The sequence below is a fragment of the Podarcis tiliguerta genome, assembly GCF_965153285.1.
Source record: "Podarcis tiliguerta genome assembly, chromosome: 11".
In the NCBI taxonomy this organism is placed as follows: domain Eukaryota; kingdom Metazoa; phylum Chordata; class Lepidosauria; order Squamata; family Lacertidae; genus Podarcis; species Podarcis tiliguerta.
In genome coordinates this window covers 30,720,194-30,742,191 of record NC_139544.1, presented here as the reverse complement: position 1 = coordinate 30,742,191, position 21,998 = coordinate 30,720,194, and positions in this window count along the sequence as shown.

Below are 21,998 nucleotides of genomic sequence, written 5' to 3'. Positions count from 1 at the left end.
CCTGTGGCTGCTTTTATTTCAACTAAAGGTTTTTGGACAACTTACATATCACAAAAGGGGAAGTTAACAGTAAGCAGTAAAAATACTGTAATGTTTATTTAATGTACAAGATTTCTTGCTCTGGGATATGAAATTAAAGGCAATCTCAAAGCTAGCGTTTTTAAAAGGATCAATCCTGCAGATTTTTTGTTTTGTGTGCCCAGCTGGTTCAGCTTTTTCCTTTGAACAGCATTCATTATGAGCTATGTAGCGCATTTAATAATAATAAGAAACCACCCTAGATTACAGTGGCCAAGGAATGGATCTTGGACTGATTGTACTAGAATTCTTTCCGGTGCTAGAGTGACATGTGAATATTAGCAGGGTGGCAATTGTGGGCCCAGTCTGCCTGCATCCTAACCTCTACCCAAGCTCTGCTGAAATAAATGAGGACTCAAGTTGAAGGAGCCTTGGCCACTTTCATTCTGGAAATTCATCCAGCAACTCAGTTACAATGTCTATAGCTTTGGAGATGGCCATAGCTCAGCGTTATGCTTGGCCTACAGAATGTTCCAGATTGAGTCCCTGGAATTCTGAGGTAAGGGGTTCAGGGCACAGCCAGCACTTCTTGACTTGAAACCCTTACAGTCAGAACAGACCGTGGTGGGCTAGACGTTGCAAGTAGCCTGACCTGGTATAAAGCACGTTTTCATGTTCCTATGGTTTGTTCTGAATAATATTATTATTTGGCAAAGTCTGGACATCTATTAGATACAGAAGCTGCATACATTATTTTCTTGTTGGTGAGCCATTTTTTTAAAATAAAAAATAAAATTCTGATAGAGGTCCATGAATTTCACATGAATGCTGAATCATAAGTGGTGTGTCTGTCACTTTGATAGATTTGTTTAACTAACCCATTATGTCTTCTATCAGAATAGTGCAATCTATGTAGCTGTTGGCTTCACTTTGTACACTCACTATAACCTTTTCAGACCTGGGATTGAAACCCCAACATGAATTTGGGGGCCCATTTTACTCTCTCTCTCTTTTTTACCATCTATTTTCATGGTGCTTGTGCTGCTGCAGGAACCCACCATAGATCAGGTCATGATCCAGTATTGAATCCCGACCTACCAGCTGAGGACAAATAAGCACCATGAAGAGTTCAGTACAATTAAGAAGGGAGATTTTAAGAGGGACAAACCAAATTGTGGGGAAATGTGAGTCAGTTTAACTCAAAGGCCCTTGTGCAGAGCCTAATTGTGTAAGCCAATACCCGTTAATGTACTGTGAACACAATAAGCCTTTGACATTCTACTTTGCCACAATTAAACAATAAAAGTGGTATTTCTGCCCCATAACTGCCATGTTTAATGGTGGGCAGCTCACCAGCAGGGAGACACTTCTGGTGCCTTCATTATTAACTGTTTTTGGGTGCCAGCAGAAATGTTTCTTTTTACCCAGGTTTTAGGGGGGGTTGGCATATATTTGTGGCCTCTTCATTGCCTACTTTTAGTTGAGTAGGTTGCATTAAACCAGCCTTTAAAAAAAAATATGCATGTGTTTTTTAAGTTTTTATTCTGTTTAGGTTTTTATATATTTGTACTATGCTGTAAGTTGCTTTCAGTTACTTTTTGTAAAAACGATCAATTAGAAATGTTAATAATAATAATAATAATAGTCTGAATAATATTCTAGGGCTCTGTGCAATACTTCTCACCCTCTTTACAGATCTGTCCTTTATATTATATATGAATCATTTTCTTTAAAGCACCTCCAAGCAATTTCACAATACAAAAAACTCTTGCATATATTAATAAAACAGTTGAACAATTGCATATGTGAAAAGAAATTAAAAACCATTACATATATAAAGATAGTTAAAACTACTGCATCTATTATTATTATTTAAAAAAAACTATTTCAAATCCAATAGCGATACAGTGAACGTCGGGTTGCGAACGTGATCCGTGCGGGAGGCACAGGTCACGATTTGGCACTTCTGCGCATGTGCAAAGCACAATTTAGTGCTTTTTTGCATGCGCAAGCGCCAAAACCTGGAAGTAACCCATTGCGGTACCTCTGGGTTCGGCATGGTGCACAACCCCAAAACACGTAACCTGAAGCATCTATAACCCGAGGTACCACTGTGCTGACTTTACAGACATAAATGTGATTCCCACAATTGGCTTTGTCTGTTTCCAATATCTGAAGGGTTAAATCTCCTGTGCAAAAATTATTTTAGAACCCACAAAAGCAAGAGAATGTAAGCTGAGCCAGCAAATATCAGAGGTGTTATCATCATTGCCCATTACAAGTATCACTGTGGATTATTCATGCTGCTATTAGCTGGAGAGGTACAACACCTGAATAATTAGATATATAATTGCATATTCAAATAACCTGACTTCTGTTTTTAGATTAGAAGACATACCAAGCTTCAAGAAAAGAAGCAGTCTATGTATTTGCTTCTCTCTCTCTCTCTCTCTCTTTCTTTCTTTCTTTCTTTCTTTCTCTCTCTCTTTCTTTCTTTCTTTCCCCCTTTCTTTGTCCCTCAGCCACTCTGTGTATGACTGTAGACCACTTAATTGCCCTTCATGTAGATTTTTTTAAAATATATGTTTATATTCCCTTGGAAGAAAGCTTATGTTGCACATATGTAACCTCCTGATAGGCACTGCCACGGAAAGGATATGGCCTGAAACAATCCTGAGAGGAAATACTGCTGACCTGCTTGGCTTTGGGAGGAAGCGCATGGAAAGGCTTTGCACAGGGATGGGGTCCTGTAGGCAGTTGACGATGGATCCCAACTCCCATAAGACAGAGCCAGCATGGTCAACCGTCAGGAAAGATGGGAGTTGGAGTCAAACAACATCTGGAAAGCCACATGTTCTGCATCCTCAGCCTAGAGACACGGGGAGGGCTCTAAGAATTTTTCGCAGGGCGTGCAGCAAAGTAACTGGTGTTTTCTAAGCATTCGTGTGCACAGGAACCAAAGGGCTTTGCTGGGTATGTCTTCATTTGGAACAGCATCTAGGAAGAGTTGGGACTTGCATACCCTCCAACACTTTGAAGCTATAATCTGAGATGCCATCTTCCCATTTTTTATCGTGCATTTTGGTTGCTGTGATCTCACGTGATTTGGCACCATCGTTCCCCCCCCCCCACACACACAAAGGCACTTTTTCCAGGCACAGCACCCAAAAATGTGCATTTTGGGGCACCATGCAAGATCGCAGCTTTGGGGGGGGGGATCACTCTGAGAAATTGCACAAGATCACCACAATCAAAATGGGAAGTTCTGTTTTACCAGGACAATTGCAGGGTATGGACTTGGAAGTAGCCTTCATTTGAAACGATAAAGATTACCCTAAATAATGCTGGCTTCCAAAGATAAAACTTTTGACCTGTGATGCATAATGGTTTGCTTCCCTTTTATATTTACAGGAAATCTGTGAGGCAGAGAGCATGAGAGAGAGAGGGAGCGCACCTGGCTCAAGGCTGCCCAGTAAACTTTAGGTTTTAGCAACAATTTGAACCCAGGTCTCCCTAGACCTTCCTAAGCTCAACCCTCTAACCATTACAGCACACTGGCTACTCTGCCTATAAGCTGAACTGTTGCCATCCATTTAGCTGCCTCATTTTCAACTCATTCTGCTATATGTGTCTGTCCTGTCATTTATAAGGAGCAGGAAAATCAATTTTAAAACCAAGATGCATATTCATTGTTCAGAGTCTTACTGCTGATAAAGATCTCCATCTCAAGAGGAGAACTTTGTTTCATCCACATAACCTTTCTAAAATATACTTGAATCCCGTGGAATTCCAAGCTGACCTCATAAATGCCCACGACGCTCTCCTTTATAGTCGCTGATATAACTCTTTACATGACTGTTTAATTTTCTATTTAGAACAAATTAACTGTTGCATGCTCTAATAAGCACAAAAAGGAAGCCAGATCCTGTCTGGAAGTATGTGGAGGTTACTCAGAGGTTTTCTAGATTGATGGTTTCACTTGGTGGGTGACCTTCCAATGAACTTTGACTAAACTTTGCTCTTTGTGTAGTTGGCAGCCTGCATTTGGGAAGTCTTGGTTGTCTACAACCAGCATATTCAACTTGAGACTCATGTCTTGTGTTGGCTAGAGCTTCATCATTCGTATCAAAAACAAGAGCATTATCAACAAAATGTTATGTACATTTCAATTACATGACAGCTGCTTCAGCCTACTTCAAAATTAGTTTGATTTAATTGAGGACTATAACTAGCACTTTAGTATATGTTTTGCCCTGTCTTCTGCAACCGAATTCTACATTAAAAAAATCTTAAATCATTTCCAAAGCAAAGGTTTAATTAATGGTCAATTGGTATTGGTGGTAAAAGACAAGTAAGGTGTGAAAAAAATCTGATTTTGATTTTTAAGAAGTCAATGGAATCCTCAGTGTTTTGGAAATTTGTTTGGTTTTTATGTGGGGTTTTTTTAAGGTTTTCATCATTTTAGACTTAACTGTAGCTGGTGCCATGTAAATTTTTTGCACCAGACTGACAATCTGATTCATTTATCTACTGTTGCTATGTGAATTTTCCAGTTTCATTTCTAAAAGTACAGGAGCTCTACACAAATCCAGAGTAGAGTTCCTAAGACGGTTGAATGGTGCCTTGTATGCCTTATTCTGGAAACTTCTGCAGCCAAGCAGGTGCCCCAATGTACTGCTTTGCTCTGCTTTCCCTTGGGCTACCGCATCAGTGTGGCAGAGGTCTTGTCATCTGGGCAGCCCAGGATCTCCATATACACTGCCCAGGCTTGTGGCCCAGGGAGGTCACTTTGTGCTGCTAACCCAGTAGTTCGACTTCACCTCTGGAGGTGCACTCCATTGTCTCTTGAGACAGATGGATGCCAACATACCACTTTAAACAGTCCAAGCCTCCACCCTCACACACAAAGAATTATAGGAACTGCAATTTGTTCTGGGGTTCTGAATCATGCCGTGAGCTTCCACATGTAGAAGAGGTTTCCTGCTTCAGACTTCACCCTCCAATTCATGGAGAATGAGCAAACATGCAGCCGGCAGAGTTTGGTGCTCTCATTGCCATTCCCTCTCCTCATGTGAGCAGCACACTTGAACAGTGCTAGTGTTTAACCGCCACAGGCTTCCGCTTGTTTCTGAGCACATTCAAAGTGATTTTAAATTCATTACTTTTAGAATCCTGAATGGGTTTGGTACCCTAAGATGGTTGGATGACGTCTTGTACGTCTCCTTCCAGCAACTCCCACAGCCAAGCTGGTGCCAAACGTATTGCTCTGCTTTTCTTTGGGTGGTCTTGTCATTTTGGCTTCTAATGCAACCCCAAGAGGCACACTCCATTGTCACTCAAGACAGACAACAAGAAGAAATTCTAGCTTTTCTGGGAGCAGCAAACTAGATTCCCAAGTCTGAAAGTCACATGGTGCTGTCCATTCCTTGCTTGCTTCCCTTTGTGAAAAAGGAGGACTGAAGCAGGAGCAAAAACTGGGTGTGCCAGCATGTTGCTGATTCCCACAACGATTTATTAAGCCAGGATTGGTGATTTATTGTTACATGCAAACATGGCTGGTGTCTAAACAAAGCCATCCACTAGGTTCTCATAGGAACATCTGGAGATACTTTATCCCATCAGACCATGGGCCCACCTCTCTCAGTGTTATCTGCATTGCCTAGTAGCAAATTTCTGGGGTTTCAGATAGCAGTTCTCCCAGTCATTACCTGGAGTTGCTGGAGACTGAGCTTAGGCCCTGTGCATATATCTTCCCAGAAGCGCCTCAGCAGGTGAAGTGAAGCTACAACATTAGCTTCCCAGCAGGTGGGTCACTTTCCTTACTGGGAGAAAGAGCAGCAAGGTGTCAGGGAAGTCAGCATGGTACACTCCCACCTGCTGAGAAGATAGTCTAGCAGCTCCGCCCATTCAGTGAGGAGCTTCTGCCTTCTACCATTGAACGATACCCCTTCATTTAACAAACTTCAATGGGTTTTTCCCTATCAGCTTAGAGTTACAAAAACAAACTGATGGGAGATTGTCAAGCAGTCAGGAGGCTACAACAAATGGTTAATGAACTGTGCTTGGCTTGGTGAGTCACAAGTTGTGAGCAGACAACGTTGACCTAGTACAGCAGAAATGAGTAGATCTTGCTTTTACAAATAATAATAATAAATCCTTCAGATATTTGGACTAGCTGGGGCTGATGGGAGTTGTAGTCCAAAATATCTGAAGACCAGCAGCCTGGGGAACCTTTCCTGAAATCATACAAGCCCAGTGCACCCGCTGCCACTGAAGCAAAACCAGGCCCGAGTGGCATGGCTGTTGCACCCTCCTCGCACTGCCCCCTGGATCCAAGCCTTGTAAGGCCGCTCAAGGAGGGCGGTGTGGGGACGTGGCAGCCATGCACCCCTCAATCCCAGTCTTGCATGAGCAGGAGAAAACAAGCTTTTCTCCAGAACACAAAGAAACAAGCTTGCTCCATCTTCCATGTGACAGCCCTTTAGATATTTGAAGGTGGCTACCATATCTCTTCCCATTCTCCTCTTTTGCAGGCTAAACATACCCAACTCCTTCAACCATTCCTCATAAGGCTTGGATTCCTGACCCTTGATCATCTTTGTTGCCCTCCTCTGCACACATTCCAGCTTGTCAACATCCTTCTTAAATTGTGGCACTCTGAACTAGATGAAGTACTCCAGGGACTCAGCTACACTAGTAAAGAAAAATAATTTTATATGCCTTATAACACTGTGACACCAGATGGCACTGTAGAGTAGAAAACCTTTCTCTGCAATTTTACACAGGGTCCCCCGTCCCCCCTGTTATAACTATCTAATTTCTGACTTATTTATAGTGGTTTTCCCCCTGTGTGTAGATCCACCCCTGGTGTGGTCTGACCAAGGCAGAATAGAGTGGTGCTTTTAATTCCCTAGATTGGAACAGTATATATCTGTTGATGCACTACTTGTCTGATTTGGTAAAGCAACTTCCTATGTTCCAATATGCTGAAAATATTTGGCATCTTATCACAGATTAGGTAAATCACCAAACAGTCCACGTCAAATTGAAAAGGATACCGTGGGAGGAGTTTGTTTTTCCCCTGGTTTCCCAAGTCCTAGTCCAGTACTTTAACATCTTTGCATACTGGATCGCAAATGTTAAAAACAGACTATTGTATGTTTTATACATTAAATAGATCCATTCTCTGCATCGCTGCTGAACCAAAAACCAAACATGATCTTGGGTGCTTGAGGAGATCTGATCTACCTCCATTCTCCGTTTCCTGTGGAAAAGAAGAAATTCACCCTTTAATACAAACAGGAGACATATCCGCTACATTGGAGAGGCCTGTTTCTCTTTCTGTGTGTTTATTTAGGCAAACTTAACCAGAAATGTAACTTCATTATGTACATTTGTTTCTAAAAATCTGTTGATTTTATTTATGTTTTGATTGTTTTATGAAGTTTATCCAGTTTTTAAAGTCTTTTTATTGCTCTTTGTAATGAATGTGCCATACCATTTTATGTAAACCATGAAGGTTTTTCCACACACACCCACCCAAGCAGTACATAAATCTTACTAAATAAATAAATAAACATACTTTAAGTACGTATTTAATGTACTTAAATAAACTGATTAATTTACGAGCTCTCTTGAAGGTTTTGTCTCTGTTCGACTGGAATGGAAACAAACCTGTGGTTACTGTAATTTGCTACACTATAAGGGGTTGGTTGAATTCAGTGCTATGTTCCTAAAAAGCCCCAACTTCTCTGGTTCCACCCACCTTCCATTAGTTGGCAGGGGAGGCTTGCATAAAGTACGACAGGTGTCAACCTTTTCAAAGGACTTATCCTAAATTTGAACCATTTGTGTCCACCAGGCCAAATGCAGCCCTGAGGGGTGTGAGAAGCTGTGGTATCTGAGCTAATCATATCTTGATAGGGCAGGACAAGTTTCAAAGAACCTCTTTGCTGGTTTCTCTTACATTTTTATAAAATCACGCTGGCTGCTGTTCCTGATGCATTATCTCAAAGCTTAAGTGCAACGAGCAACACACAGTTAATGCTTTGGAATTTGTAAACATAAAATATGTAATTTGCCTTTTGGTTTGATGTATAAATAGTCTTTCTTTCTGAAATCTTGGCTGTGGTGCGATTTTGAACTGTTTTTAAAAAGGGAAAGAGCAGCTTTTGAAAAGCTTCTGTTCAAAAGACATTAAATAACTCCAAACTGTGAATAATCTTACTGCCTCAGCGGACGAGATTGCAGAAGGACTGTTCCTTATTCTGTGTGATTTGGGATGGAGTGAATTTCAGCGAAGGATGAAAACGGCACAGCAAGAGCTTTAATACAAGGCAGTTCAGGCTGCAGAGCCGGCTGGGATAAATAGCCGGGGAGAGGATCTGAGTGAAGCCTGCTTCATCCAGGTCCACTCCCCAAGCCACACCCCCCCCCCCCAAATCAGCATGGATTGGCTTGTTTGAGTAGAGGGCTTGGCAGCAGCCCATGAGTCCCCGCGCTAGCCGAGGGGGGCACCACGGCAACAGAAACATGGTATGGTGCAGCGGGACGAGCTGGGGGGCGCAGCATCGGGCCGCAACCCCCACTCACATGGTAAGCAGCCATTATGCAGCCCCTCCTTTTGGAACAACCTTCAGCGTGAAAGACAGGACTAAGTTTATTTCATTCAGTTACTTCATAAAATGTAGATACTGCTGTTGTAAGAAAAATCTCAAAGCAGTTTAGAAAAAGAACAAAACAATACAGTAGTACCTTGGGATGCGTTCTGGAGCCCCCTTCGCATACTGAATAGAACGTAAGGTGCGACTGCACGTCTGCGCATGCGCAGATCGCGTTTCGCCGCTTCTGCGCATGACGTCATTTTGACCGTCGGTGCATGCGCAAGTGACGAAACCCGGAAGTAACGCACTCCGTTACTTCCAGGTCGCCGCTACTTATCCTGAAGCATATTTATCCCGAGGTATGACTGTACAATTATCAATAAACAGTTAAAATCAGCCATTTAAAACAATAAAAAAAATTAAACCAATAAGCTAAAACCAGAATTAAAATGCAAATTGTAGTCCAAAACATTTGGAGACACCCAGCTGGTGAAAGCTGAGCTACATTTATCCCTTTTCTCTAATGTCCTTGTTAATTACATGCAGGGAAGTTTTGTTGTGTTCAGAAACATGACCCCACCCACTACTTAGATGCAGAAGTAGCCCACATTTCTACAGTGCAAAAAGGAATTTTGATTTCCCTGTGTCACGGTGTTGGTGGCAAAACCATCTCTCCTTTGAATCAAGCCCAACACTGTGAGTGACAAATGAAGCGACATCTTCTCAAACATGACCTTCTCCCGTCCTCTTTTCTTCCATGTTGCTCTGAGCTTGGGAGTGCCAATTCAGATTATAACTCTTACTTTCTTCTGTGGAGCAAATGACTCACATACGTCAAGCTTAACTTCAATTGCTCACATCTTAATAGGATTCGGTAATGATGTTTTGTTCAAAAGCGAGAGAAATTCTATTTAATAACTGATATGCAGCTTGGTATTCCGAAAATTTCAGTTTTGTCTCATCACGACATAAAGGACTACCTGAAAGAAAACAGATGATATTTCTGTCACTTGATTCTGTGAATCCTGAAAACAAGTTTTCCTTACCTGTGAATATCAGTTTTCAGAAAGACAAGTAAGTTAATCACATAATCCTCAGGTTTTCCTCTAGGAACCTCCCAATAGCATTGATTAATAGCTTAAAGAGAAAGAGAGAGAGAAATCTGGGGAACAAATAGACAGGTGGTACATTCTGCCTGTACATAACCATCTCCCTTTAGGGAAAAGTATTCTCACAAACAACAGATGGGTGGTACAATCAAGACAGGTCCATAACTGGAGCTGCTCTATAATCAGAAAGGCTAGGACCCCCCCAACACACACACACACAATATATATATATATATATATATATATATATATGCACTATGATAAACTAATCGTATCCATGGGGAAAAGCCTGTAGTGGCATTGGCTGGAGAATTACAGCATGTCATTCAACCCAGCAACCATTGTCAACTAGAACCTTTAGTCAGCCAATAAGGCATATTAATTGGAGAAGCAGAACAAATGTTCATCAGTTGATTCAGGTAGCCTTTGAAAATGGGGCACATTTGGGATTGTTGGGGGGTTTTCTCACCAGACGACAGCACAAAAGCAAAATGCAGCACATGACCCTTCAGACCATGTACACACACACACATACAGATTCCAACTGGATGAAAAGTGATGAGAGACAAGGGGGGAAGGGGGAGTTCTATATTGGGGTTGGGTGGGGTGGGACGGGGAGGGGAGAGGGACAAACATTTCATTTAGCATTTTGCTGACTGCATCGTCATCCACAGCATGTCATTCTGCTGCCACCCAGACTTCCATTGACTGGTTTGTTTAAGCTCAAAGTGGGAAAGTAACTAACACAAATACATCCATTGTCCGTGCTCTAATAGAATTAAGATGCAGACAACACTCGCTGCATTTCAATGAGACGTGATATACACTGTGTGTGTTGTTTAGTTGTTCACTTTCCCCCTTTCCAGCAGCTCCCAAGAATGGTAGAAGAGAAAAGGCGAGAATATTTAAGCTCATAAATACAAAGTACCCTGTGTTTAAAAAACTGTTCAGATTTTTACACAAATGGACAAATGCAAGGAAACACACAGTTGAATCTGGCAATTTGATCTGCACCGATTCCATTGTGGGGAGAGACAGAGAAGGAGAACTAAAACATTATATCACTGGGAGTTGTATACTCTACCCACCAGACTGAAGCAGCTATTGAGTCAATATTGTATAGGTTTCTCAAATGAACGGCATTCACCCAACAGACAAAGCGCGGCCATTTTTCCCTCCTTAACACTGGGCAGATTTTTTTTAAGGGGCGATTTATAATGTCATTGGTTTAAAATGTACATTGTTGTACAGCTACCTCCATGCAGACATAGAGGAACATAAAATTTGTAGAGAACAGAGGGTGTCCAGATCAGAGCATGGCAGATTAGGCATAAAGGAAGGCTGTATCAGGAGGCATAATACAGAAAGAGGAGACAACTGAATAAAAAGAGTATTCATGGAGAGTAACAACATTAGACCTGCAGGCATATGCCAGCAATGCTGCACTGTGGTCTGCTGGCATGAAAACCACATAGGCTTCACAGCAAACTCACATCGGTGCAGAATCAGCCCTTTTTAAGATAGCAGCTTTGTTGCTTTTAACAAAACCTGTTCTCTGTACAGGTCTGGTTAGGATAGGCTGGTGGTGGGCATGGATGGACTAGAACAGTGGTTCTCAAAGGGTGTGGCAGGAGAGGCTGTGGCACGTGAGGTGGGAAGTTTCAACGACAAGCAATATTATATTTTGGGAATGATTCCTGTTCTTATGTAGCTGCAATGTTTTATACTTTCTGGGTGTCCCTTGATCATATTATAAAGTGCTTTTGTTCTATGTTATCAACTCAGCCCTGGTAGAAGTTGTTTCTTTTTGTTTTCCAGTGTATTCCTTATCAATTAAAAAAAATCAGTGTGGTGCAAGCAAATTTTTATTCTGAAAGGGTGGCCCAGAGAACCACTGGACTAGCCTTTGTGCATGGTGTTGAACTGGGTGTCCTTTCACCTCTTTGTGATTCTGTAAGAAGGGGAAAGAAGGAGGAAATAGTGGGGCACTATATCCTCTAAGTTTCAAAACTTTGCAATGCGAACAAATCGTGTGCATTTCTGGCTGGGGCCAGCACAGTGCAGCCATGCTTCCAATCCAGAGATTTTTTTCAGGGGGGACTCATAGGAACTCAGTTCCAGCATCTCTCTGACGGGTGCCATTGCCATTCTAAGAGAATGAGGAAGATGTTTGTGGTAAGTTCTGGCACCTCTTTTTCTAGAAAAATAGCATGGTTCCAAACTATCCTGACCATGAGCCACTGTGGTGAAACTATCCTGCTACTCAGAGCCAAGCAACAATGTTCAGCAGAATCACATGACACACACAAAAAATCTGGGTTATCACCATTTCAGATATAACTTCATATTATATTTTGTGTGTGCACATGCACACACTTCTTTTTAAAAAAAACCCTCCTATAACTTAATAAAATTGGATTGAACCAGTATTCCGACAAAGAGGTGTTCCCTTGAAGTACATTGACCATAAGTTCATACTGATGGCCATTCACATCGCAACCCACACAGTCTGTAAGAAAAGTGTTATACTTGGTGAAAGAAATAAAATCTTGACACAGGCACATAAATCTCAACACTTTTTCCCCCCATGGTTTGAAAGTCTCACTCATGTTGAGCTACAGCCCTGATCTACTTCGGCATTGGAAAACATTCATGACTGCTGTCAAGGCAGGAGTGAAATTGATGTATCTGAATTTAGTGTTGCTGTAGCATGGCCTGTGACAGCTAAGGGTGTTTCTGGACTGTCACTGTTTCGGGGTGAGATTCAATCACAAACTGGCAAACTCAGATTGCACAGTTAAAGTTGATTTGGAACCCTTGCACAACGAGGGCTCCTGCTTCCCTCCCAAAGGGTGGGCTTCATACAATAAGGAAAACAATGGGGAAATGCGCTGGAAAGTTTGAGATGCAACTTGGCACAACGTCCCTACAAACAAATAAGGATGGATGCTCAATAAATAACGGACGCCATCTTACCTCCCCACAAATTTTGTGCAAGCAAATCAGGATGAACGCTCATCCTGTGGACCTGTGGAGGTTATCATTATTATGAGTCCATGGGGACCCCAAACAAAATGTTGCCGTGTATCCCTGGTATGAACATGTTACCTTTGACTAAAGGAGCTGGGAGTGGGGGAGCACACAAAATATGCCTGCAATAAATGACATACGTGAACGATGAACCATCAGTGTACTTTCTGAGTAGCTTTTGAATTGTCAGGAACCACCATGGCCGTATTTGTTGCTGCAAAAGCTGTCAAAATGGTGGTTGCCTTTGGTTTCAGTTCTCTCTTGTTATTCCCCAGAACTGTACACTCAGTAACGGAATATTTTAGTTCTTGGTATTTACCACCATGAAAACTACTTTAGTTAATGAATTAGTTAATTTTAGTAAAATGAATTAGATTTTTTAAAAAAGAATTAGAGAAATCTATCCAATAACTTTGTGTTCACCATCTACCATTTTAAGATCTTTAATAAACAAATGACTGTTTCTAATGGAGTATGGAAAATGTAGGCTTCAGGAGAGGGTGGAGAGAAATGATACAATATTACTTTTGAAACCTCACTGTCAGTGTATTTGCCAGCCAGCACAGATTGCAAAAGCCTAGCAAAATTTCAGAGATCTGTGCCATTTGTTCTGAGATTTAGGATGATTCTCTGGGTGTACTAATAAAACCCCTGCCTGCTCTTTACTTGCTTGCACATAAATTCAGATAACATACAAACGCTGACAAATCAGCTTTCAAACACAGAGAGGGCAGAAATATTGCAGAAATTTTCACATCCATCTTTCAAGAAATTTCCATACAAGAGATTGGAATAATCCTTGCAAGGCAAAAAGAAAGAAAGAAAAAGAAAACCCTCTGACATAACAAAATGATGCAAGTTTAGGGCCAAGTGCACAGAACGGATGCAAAATTAAACCAACCAAACTCATTAAAATGAGGGAGTGAAGCACATGAGTGGGAGATTTCCCGATCTTATCTTCAGTCACCTTTTGTCAGTTGATTTCAGTGGCTTTTGATAGTAGTCATTTCCATGTATTATTAAGAGAGCAACAGCCTCGCAGCAGGTTCATCTCCCAAACTACACACATTCATTAGAGCAGGGACCTCCAATCTGGTGCCTTGGTGCACACATGGGCCCATAGATACTTTCCCTGGTGCCCACAGTGTCCCCTTCCCCTGCTGAAATTAGCTTTGAAGAAGCATTCTGTTTTTAGGCAATAGAAGAGGTTGCCGTGTGTTTGGTTGCAATGTGTGTGTGGTGCCCACAACTATTCTCCCGTTTGCAAGTCAGCACACAGACCCCAAAATATTGATGACCCTTGCATTTGAATGTGTGAAGAGAGCCCCAGGCACAAAGCTGCATGCACCATTTTAATGCCCAGTGTTCCATTTCTCTCCTTTTTGTTATATTCCTTTATCCCTTTCCCTTTTATCCCTTTTATTCCTCTTTCCCTTTTTCCCTTCCATCCCTGTCAAAATTCCCCCTTTCCGTATGGCAATTAGGCATGCACCCCCCAAAAGAGCCTATTGCCATGCATAACATAACAAGAAGATCCCAACTAGAACAGACCAAAGTTCTCTCTAGTCCAGCAGCCACTGCTTGTCATTGTTGTGATGGCCTCTTTGGCACCCTCTCGGCTCAGCCTCAAGTGCTGGCAAACCAGTGACATCCTGCCACATCCGCCACTGGTTTTAATGTACAACACAGCTAGCAGTTTGACCTCTGGTTGTTTCCATCCTAGGGCCAGAACGATGTTCAGCTCCTGAAGTGGCATGAGAGAATCAAATGGCAATCAGTACCTCTTTGTTATGCAGACAAGCCTAAAGTCCATTGAAGTTGCCGTGTGGCTAGCAGAAATGGTTTTTTAAAATGATATCAAAACATTTGGGGGAGGAATTGAACATCACCGTAAGCTGATCATTCCATCAGCGCAGGAATTGCACCTCCTCCCCTGCATCCTGTTCTGGGGTTCTCTTGGCCCCCTACCCAGAGCCAATTTAAGGAGAGAGGGAGGCACATGGTGGGAGAAGCTCTGCTGCGAAAGTGGAATTTGTTAGGTGAATCCCACCTGGGATAAATTTTCTTAGAGTCCATCGGTTGTAGAATTCCGCTTTTGACTAGCACTGGATTTGAGGTACTTGGGTGCAGAATTTTGGTTGCTTTATTTCTGAGCATGCAAAAAAATATACACACCCTGAACTGCAGTGACGTTTGGCAACCCTCATCTTCATTAAAAGTATGTGCACAAAATGTACAGTTAAGTGCACCATATTTTCTATGCTGCGGTTTGTTCCCATTCTCACCTCTCCTGGGTGTGCCTTCCAGATTCAAGATGCTCTTGCTGGGAAAATTCTGTATCTCCTGCACACATTGAAATCTTAAGACTGACATTTCTGCTGTTGCAGTGGAAGGTAGCTGTTTTGTAGGTCATGCTCACACATGGTGAGCCAGCCCGCCACACTAATACCCCATAGAGTGTGTCTAAGATAAGGTCTAAAACCATCAATTTGATGTGTTGTTTGGCAGGGAGCCCGTGAAGAAAGTGTTCTGGAGTGGTTTTTACTGTTGTAAGGTCAAGAGCTTCATGCCTAGATACCAGGAATTACAATAATCAAAGGGAGGTCATAAATGCATAAGATCAACATTGCTAAACCCAAGCGCAGCGGGAGAGCAACTGCCTTCTCTCTGAAGCAGGACATCCCTGGCAGTTGCATTTCTGTTCCCAGCAAGCACCAAACTGTGCAGGAGAGCTGGTGTTTGCAAAATCCAGGTAGACACAGACAATTAAATACGGCCCTAGAGAAATAACAGCGATACAAACGCAAAGGCAAGGGATTCAGGACGAAGTTCTGCTTCTTATCTCAAATGAAGTGAGAGCCTGAGAAAGCAGAAACACTCTTCCTGGTGGGTTCAGTGGTCCCATGTGATGGATGCTTAAAAGAAGTTTCTTTTCAGAAAGATTCTTTTGCTTTCTTATTTTTCTTTCTTCCGTTTCAGAACTAATGCATCAGAAGACAATTGTCGAGAACCAACATTTGAAAAACTGTTTATGGACAGGGACTGATGTAATAAATTGATTCTGGCAGGGGTTGGGGAGGGGGTCTGCCTAACTTTGTGATGTGATGTTTTTACCTGCCCATTATTCCATTGCAATTGTTTGCCTACTAAAACATTCTGCAGTTCACAGAGGTTAAATGCTTCCCAGCCCCAGCTCCAGTTTAATAAAACATTAAAAACAACCTAAAACAGGGCTGCCTTCAGGAGTCTTCTAAAAGCTGTGTAGTTGCTTATTTCCTTGACATCTGGTGGGAAGGTGTTCCACAGGGCGGGTGCCACTACCGAGAAGGCCCTCTGATGGGGCCCCTGTAACTTCACTTCTCGCAGTGAGGAGTCCAACAGAAGACCCTCGGAGCTGGACCTCAGTGTCTGGGCTGAATGATGGGGGTGGAGACACTCCTTCAGGTAAACTGAGCTGAAGGCATATAGGGCTTCAAAGGTCAGCACCAATGCTCTGAATTGTGCTCGGAAATAGACTGCAACAGGGGCAGAGGAAGGGGGGCGGTGGGGGCAGCTCCCCCGGGTGTCACCACTGAGGGGTGTGACAAAATGGTGGGTGGCACTCACTGCAGGGCCTGCAGCGTGCCCGAACCACATGTCTCTCCTGGGAGTGACGCGGTGGCTTGGGTGCCCGCAGGCTCCACAATGCTTCAAATGGTCTGCCCACCGCCTCCCCCTCAGCTGTAGAGCGGCTGAGTAGGAGGAGGCAGGCAGACTCCTTGGAGGCCCCATGGAGCATCCTGCCCCGGCTCACCCCGCCCCATGGGCGACTGGCCCCACCCCTGGGCGCAGGGCACACGCGCCACCCCAGGTGCCTGATCAGCTTGCTCTGCCGCTGCCCTGCAGCTGCTCCCAGTCACCAGTCTGGCTGCCGCATTCAGGATGGCTACAGAGAACACAGTGGTCCACTTTTTTAAGTGCCCATGAAGAAGAGTCTTTCAAAACACATTGGACCCATAAAATCATTATTTGTGTGTACCCTTGATATTTAATCTCACCCTTGTTTGGAGAAAAAAGAAATATGGCCTTGCTTCATTTTTTACTGTGGCTACTTTAGATGGAATCCCCAACCTACTCAGTGGCAGAATAAACTTTTTGACAAGCTTCTTGGCATCCTGAGGTTTCTCTCCACAGCCTTGATTCCCTCCCTAAAGAGAATGTCTGGGGTTCACCTGGTTCTAATGCTGGCAATGGGGTTGCTAGTGCAGGGTCATCAATATACTGTAACTAAATGTTGTAAAACGCAGATCAAAATAAGGCATTCTGGTCCTCCATAGACTATCACTCCAGTCCAGCTGACTGTCAAGAACTCTGCAGTGAATCAGTCATGGCCTGCTACAAGTCAAATCAGGTTTAAGGCCAGGCCAGTCATACTGTAAGTATTTTTAGAGGGCACAGCATACATATTGAAATATGTATAGGTCTTTTTTGGTCAGATTTTGTCTAACTTACAATATTATTTTATTTTCAGATATATAGCAAAGCCCTAACATACGTTTCATACCTCCAAATCCTCCGTTTATGCATTTATTTGTCACTATTCTATTTTTGCCAGGCTTTGCAAACCCTTTGTCATCTCAAAAGCAACAGGAATATTAGTTTAGTGTTTCATAGATCATCATCTCTGCGTTAAATACTCTCAATATGGCATTAGCACTGAAGAATACTGTCATTAGCTGCTTTCATTTATCTGATTTATTTTATATATATATCCCCATGTGCTTGTGTGTGCGTGTGTGTCTCAGCTTCAATGGAGACTATTTTTTTCCACACAAAAGAAAGAAATATATGTTTTATGAACTTCTGCCCCCAAGGATTCTTGGAAATCCAGGCTGTGATAGTCTAGTTCAAACCTACATCCCATTGCCTCAGCAACAGAAAACCTCTGGTGCACAGGTCAGTTGACGGTAGCTTTAACGAGAACACGCTCGCCATGGGTGGTCTGGGTTTTATTCCTATTTGTACTTTTGTGTGACTTTGATACAAAAACCCAAATGTTTCTTTTTCTTGTCAGGTGCTGCTTTCGATTTCAAAACTTGCCACAGCGTGAGAGAGAGAGAGAGAGAGCGCATGCAGCACCCCTGCTTTCTAAAACACTAGTAATCTTGCAAAGCCAAATGTATTCTTCTTCTTCTTTACAGAATGGAGTTGATTTCAGAGCTAAGACTAGCCTTTGGCCATATACCAGACAGACTGCACATTGTATTTGTGCTTTTCAGCCCCGTCGCCCTCCTAGGATCACCATGGCATACTGCACTAGCAATAATATTTACCATCTTGTCAGGCCGCCAGTAGCAACTGGCTTAATGAAAAGGTTTTCCTCCTACTCAGCAGAAGGCCCAGTTCTTTCAGGATCACCCTGAGAGATATTTACTTATCACACTTTTTTATTATCAACAGGCTTAAGCAGAAGCCTGTAAAATGCGGGGAGTAAGTCTGAAAGGTGAAGTTTATTGAAGGGAAATAGGTAGGGTTGATTGTCACTGGCAGTAAGGGCTAAAATGTCACAGTTTTACATTCATAGCCATGTCCCTTTGTGTTCCTGGTAGACAAAAATGGCCCTTTGAGAGGCTGGTGTGCGAGAACTTTGGAGATCGGGTTGTGTTCCTGGGACCCATGGGAATAATCATGCCATTTCAAGAGGATGTAACTTCCATTGCAGGTGCCCCCTCTCTCCACAGCACTCGAATCTCTCCCCCCCCCCCCGACATTCCACTACCCCCCCACCTCCACCACTCAATGTTCTTTACCCCCCGCAGCCTCCCAGATTGCCTTCCTTTGCCTCCCACCCTCTCAATTGCTCTGCTTTCAGTCCTGCTACTGCTCGGTTGCCAGTCTGAGCCTTGCAAAGTAGATACAGCTGAAATAGGAAGTGGGAAAGAAGTGTTCCTTTTTTTAACGTCCTCCTCCAGGTTTAGGTACTTTTCAAAGGGAGAAAAATATAGCCACCCTTGCCAATTCATAATGAAGTAGACAGTGAGCAGTGGTGGTGGGAAGAACTCAAGAGGCCTTGAAAGCAACAGGGGAAATATACAAATGTGCCACAAATTAGGCAATCCTTTAAAAGACATGTTTGACTCCTTTGGAGTTCTTGGTTTTCAGCATATACAGTGGTACCTCAGGTTACATACGCTTCAGGTTACAGACTCCGCTAACCCAGAAATAGTACTTTGCTTCAGGATGGGAACAGAAATCATGCTCTGGCGGTGCAGCGGCAGCAGGAGGCCCCATTAGCTAAAGTGGTGCTTCAGGTTAAGAACAGTTTCAGGTTAAGAACGGACCTCCGGAACGAATTAAGTATTTAACCTGAGGTACCACTGTAAAGTGTAGCTGAAAGGAAGCATTCCTGATCACTGCTGCCTCCTTCTTAACCAAAATATATGCAAGTGAGCACCCAGGCTCTGATAAAGCAACATGTACATTGTGTGGATAGTGTTGTTCTATGATCTAGTCACTAGGTGGCACTGGACTTACTGTACACTTCAGGAGTTTCCTGCTGCTGACTTCTTCTTTTTTGCAGAGAGACAATAAACGGCTTCATGACTGATGGGTCATTAAGCCTTGCATGGCACACATGTAAATGCCATCCTCCCAAAGCCACCTACCTCCCAACCACACCATTTCTGTCTTCTCTTGTCTGGACTCAGATTCAGCTTGTTAAACTTCATCCATCTGACTGTGGCTTCTAGACACTAGTTCAGAACCACAACATGCTCAGTCAAAGAAATACAGAGCTGAATAACTCATCAAGGTTCTGCTACAGGGGTCAGGAATCTGTGACCCTCCAGAGGTTGCTGGACTACAACTCCCATCATGCTTGACCATTGGCCATGCTGCCTAGGACTGATCGGTGTTCAACAATATCTAGAGGGCTAAAAATTCCCCATATCTGTTCTACTGTTTCATACACACACACACCCCAAATTGAAAAGTTGAAAGGAACAATTACAAAAATGCAGTCTTGCATATATGTAGCTATATGAAATAATCACTTGTGGAAAGATGTGGTATTAAAAATATTGTGCACCTAGAGACAAAGAGTAAACATTGCAGCATAAGCCGATAATCACACTTAAAATAAAATAAAATAAGCTTTCTTCTGTTTGCTTTCTGTGTCTCCATGGCCCTTAATTGATCTCCTGAGTATCCTTCCAGTACTGGAAAACTCTCTGATGGCGTAGAGAACTGAAGGCAACCTTGAACCAAGACTGCAAGGAAGCCCCTGCTCACCATGGTGATGAGAGCATTCCCGAACTGTGAGATCAGGTTTTCCATTTCTGTTCTTCAGTGCTTCACTCGGAGCTGTGTGCTTCTATTAATATTCTTTGGTCTCCCCTTTGTCAAAAAATCAAGTTAGTGAACTAATATTTACAAATCAGGCTGCACATGGTACTGATGAAACCAGTTTCAGATTACCAAGATGGGAAGTGCATTTTAAACTGAAATGATTTATTTTAGAATAATTCCACCGAGTTCAGCTGTACGACAGAGGAGTTGTTTGAGGAAATACCTTATTTTTCGCTCTATAAGATGCACCAGACCATAAGACGCACCTAGTTTTTGGAGGAGGAAAACAAAACAAAAAAATATTCTGAATCCCAGAAGCCAGAACAGCAAGAGGGATCTCTGTGCAGCAAAAGCAGCGGTCCCTCTTGCTGTTCTGGCTTCTGGGATAGCTGCGCAGCCTGCATTCGCTCCATAAGACGCACACACATTTCCCCTTACTTTTTAGGAGGGGAAAAGTGAGTCTTATAGAGAAAAAATACGGTATTTCCCAGTTTAGGCCAATTCTAAAGCCATCCTTGTGCATTCAAACAGCATGGGGGGGGGAATAAACAGGGGGTTAGGTGCAGGTGAGTACATGCCAGCCCCCCCCCTCAGGATGTGAAGACCCCCCCCCTGTATAAAATCCATCCCCAACATTCCTACATTAAGTAGTAAAGTCTGAAAGGCGCTTGTATGTTTGTTTGCTTTCACACCTTGTGCTTAGAAACCACAATCATTCCCAGTCACGGGGAGGCTTGAAGATGCATTCAGGGCTGGGAGAGACCCCTGCCTGAAATTCTGGAGAACAACTACTAATCAATATAGACAAGACAGAACTAGACAGACCACAGGTGTGACTCAGGAGAAAGCAGCTTCCTGTGATCTTCCCACTTAATATGGGAAGCTTGAGGGTGGAATGGAAGCACTTGACACAGGTGCACCTGCTACATTTATATAGCCAGGGAGCTTGGAGTCTGTGAGGGCATTCAGATGTGCTCCATATAACTATGGCTATACCACTTGATGTTTCTTTCCAAGCATGTCTGTCGTACTCCCCTTTGTATGTGGTGATGAAGGACAGCAATTCAGTGGTAGAGCATCTGCCTTACATACAAAACATTTCCAGTTAGGGCTTGGAACACACCCCGTTGAAAATCTTCGACATCTGCTGCCAATTACCATTGACAACACTGAGCTGTCTATCTTGGTATTAGGCAGTTTCCTATATTTGTGTGATTCTGTACAAGAGAGGAAGAGCTATAGCTGGGTAAAACAGAATGTTCTAGAGCTGGGCTTTAATTGTGTATTTTAGCATCTCCACTGCCTGAAGCAGTGGTTTATATCCAACCTATGCCTCTTTGCAGGCACTTTTTCAGATACTGAGATTCCTGAACTGCAGGGGGTTGGATTAGCTGTCCCTTAGAATCCCTTCCAACTCTAATTTTCTATGATTCTATGAAAATACTCTAGATCAGATGGCCAGAATCATTGATCATTGAATGGCCTTTGCTCACTTGGCAAGACTCTTACCACAGAGTTGAAGAACTGGTGCTCTTCCAGATGTTGCTGGAGTCTACCACCCATTATCCCTGACACGGCCAGAGGTCCCCGCCCTGCTCTGCCAAACACTATTTATTCTTCTCTCACGGTTTTCTATTACCTGACCCTGACTCATAGGGCTCTGCTGAAGTTCTTTGTCTAGAAAGAATGGAGGCCTCATTGACCAACCAATCTCCCAGTCAGCCAGATCTGGCCCTCGCCCAACATTTGTTTGTTAACAACGTGCACCACAATCTCTTGATTTAGCAAACCACCAGCCCCTCCCCGCTTTCTTGCAAGTACATTTTGAACTCGCACATTTGTCACAATGTGAAAATGTGCCGCTGAGCATATTCTCCCAGTCCCAGCTTGTGATCTGCTGCAGGCTGTGAGC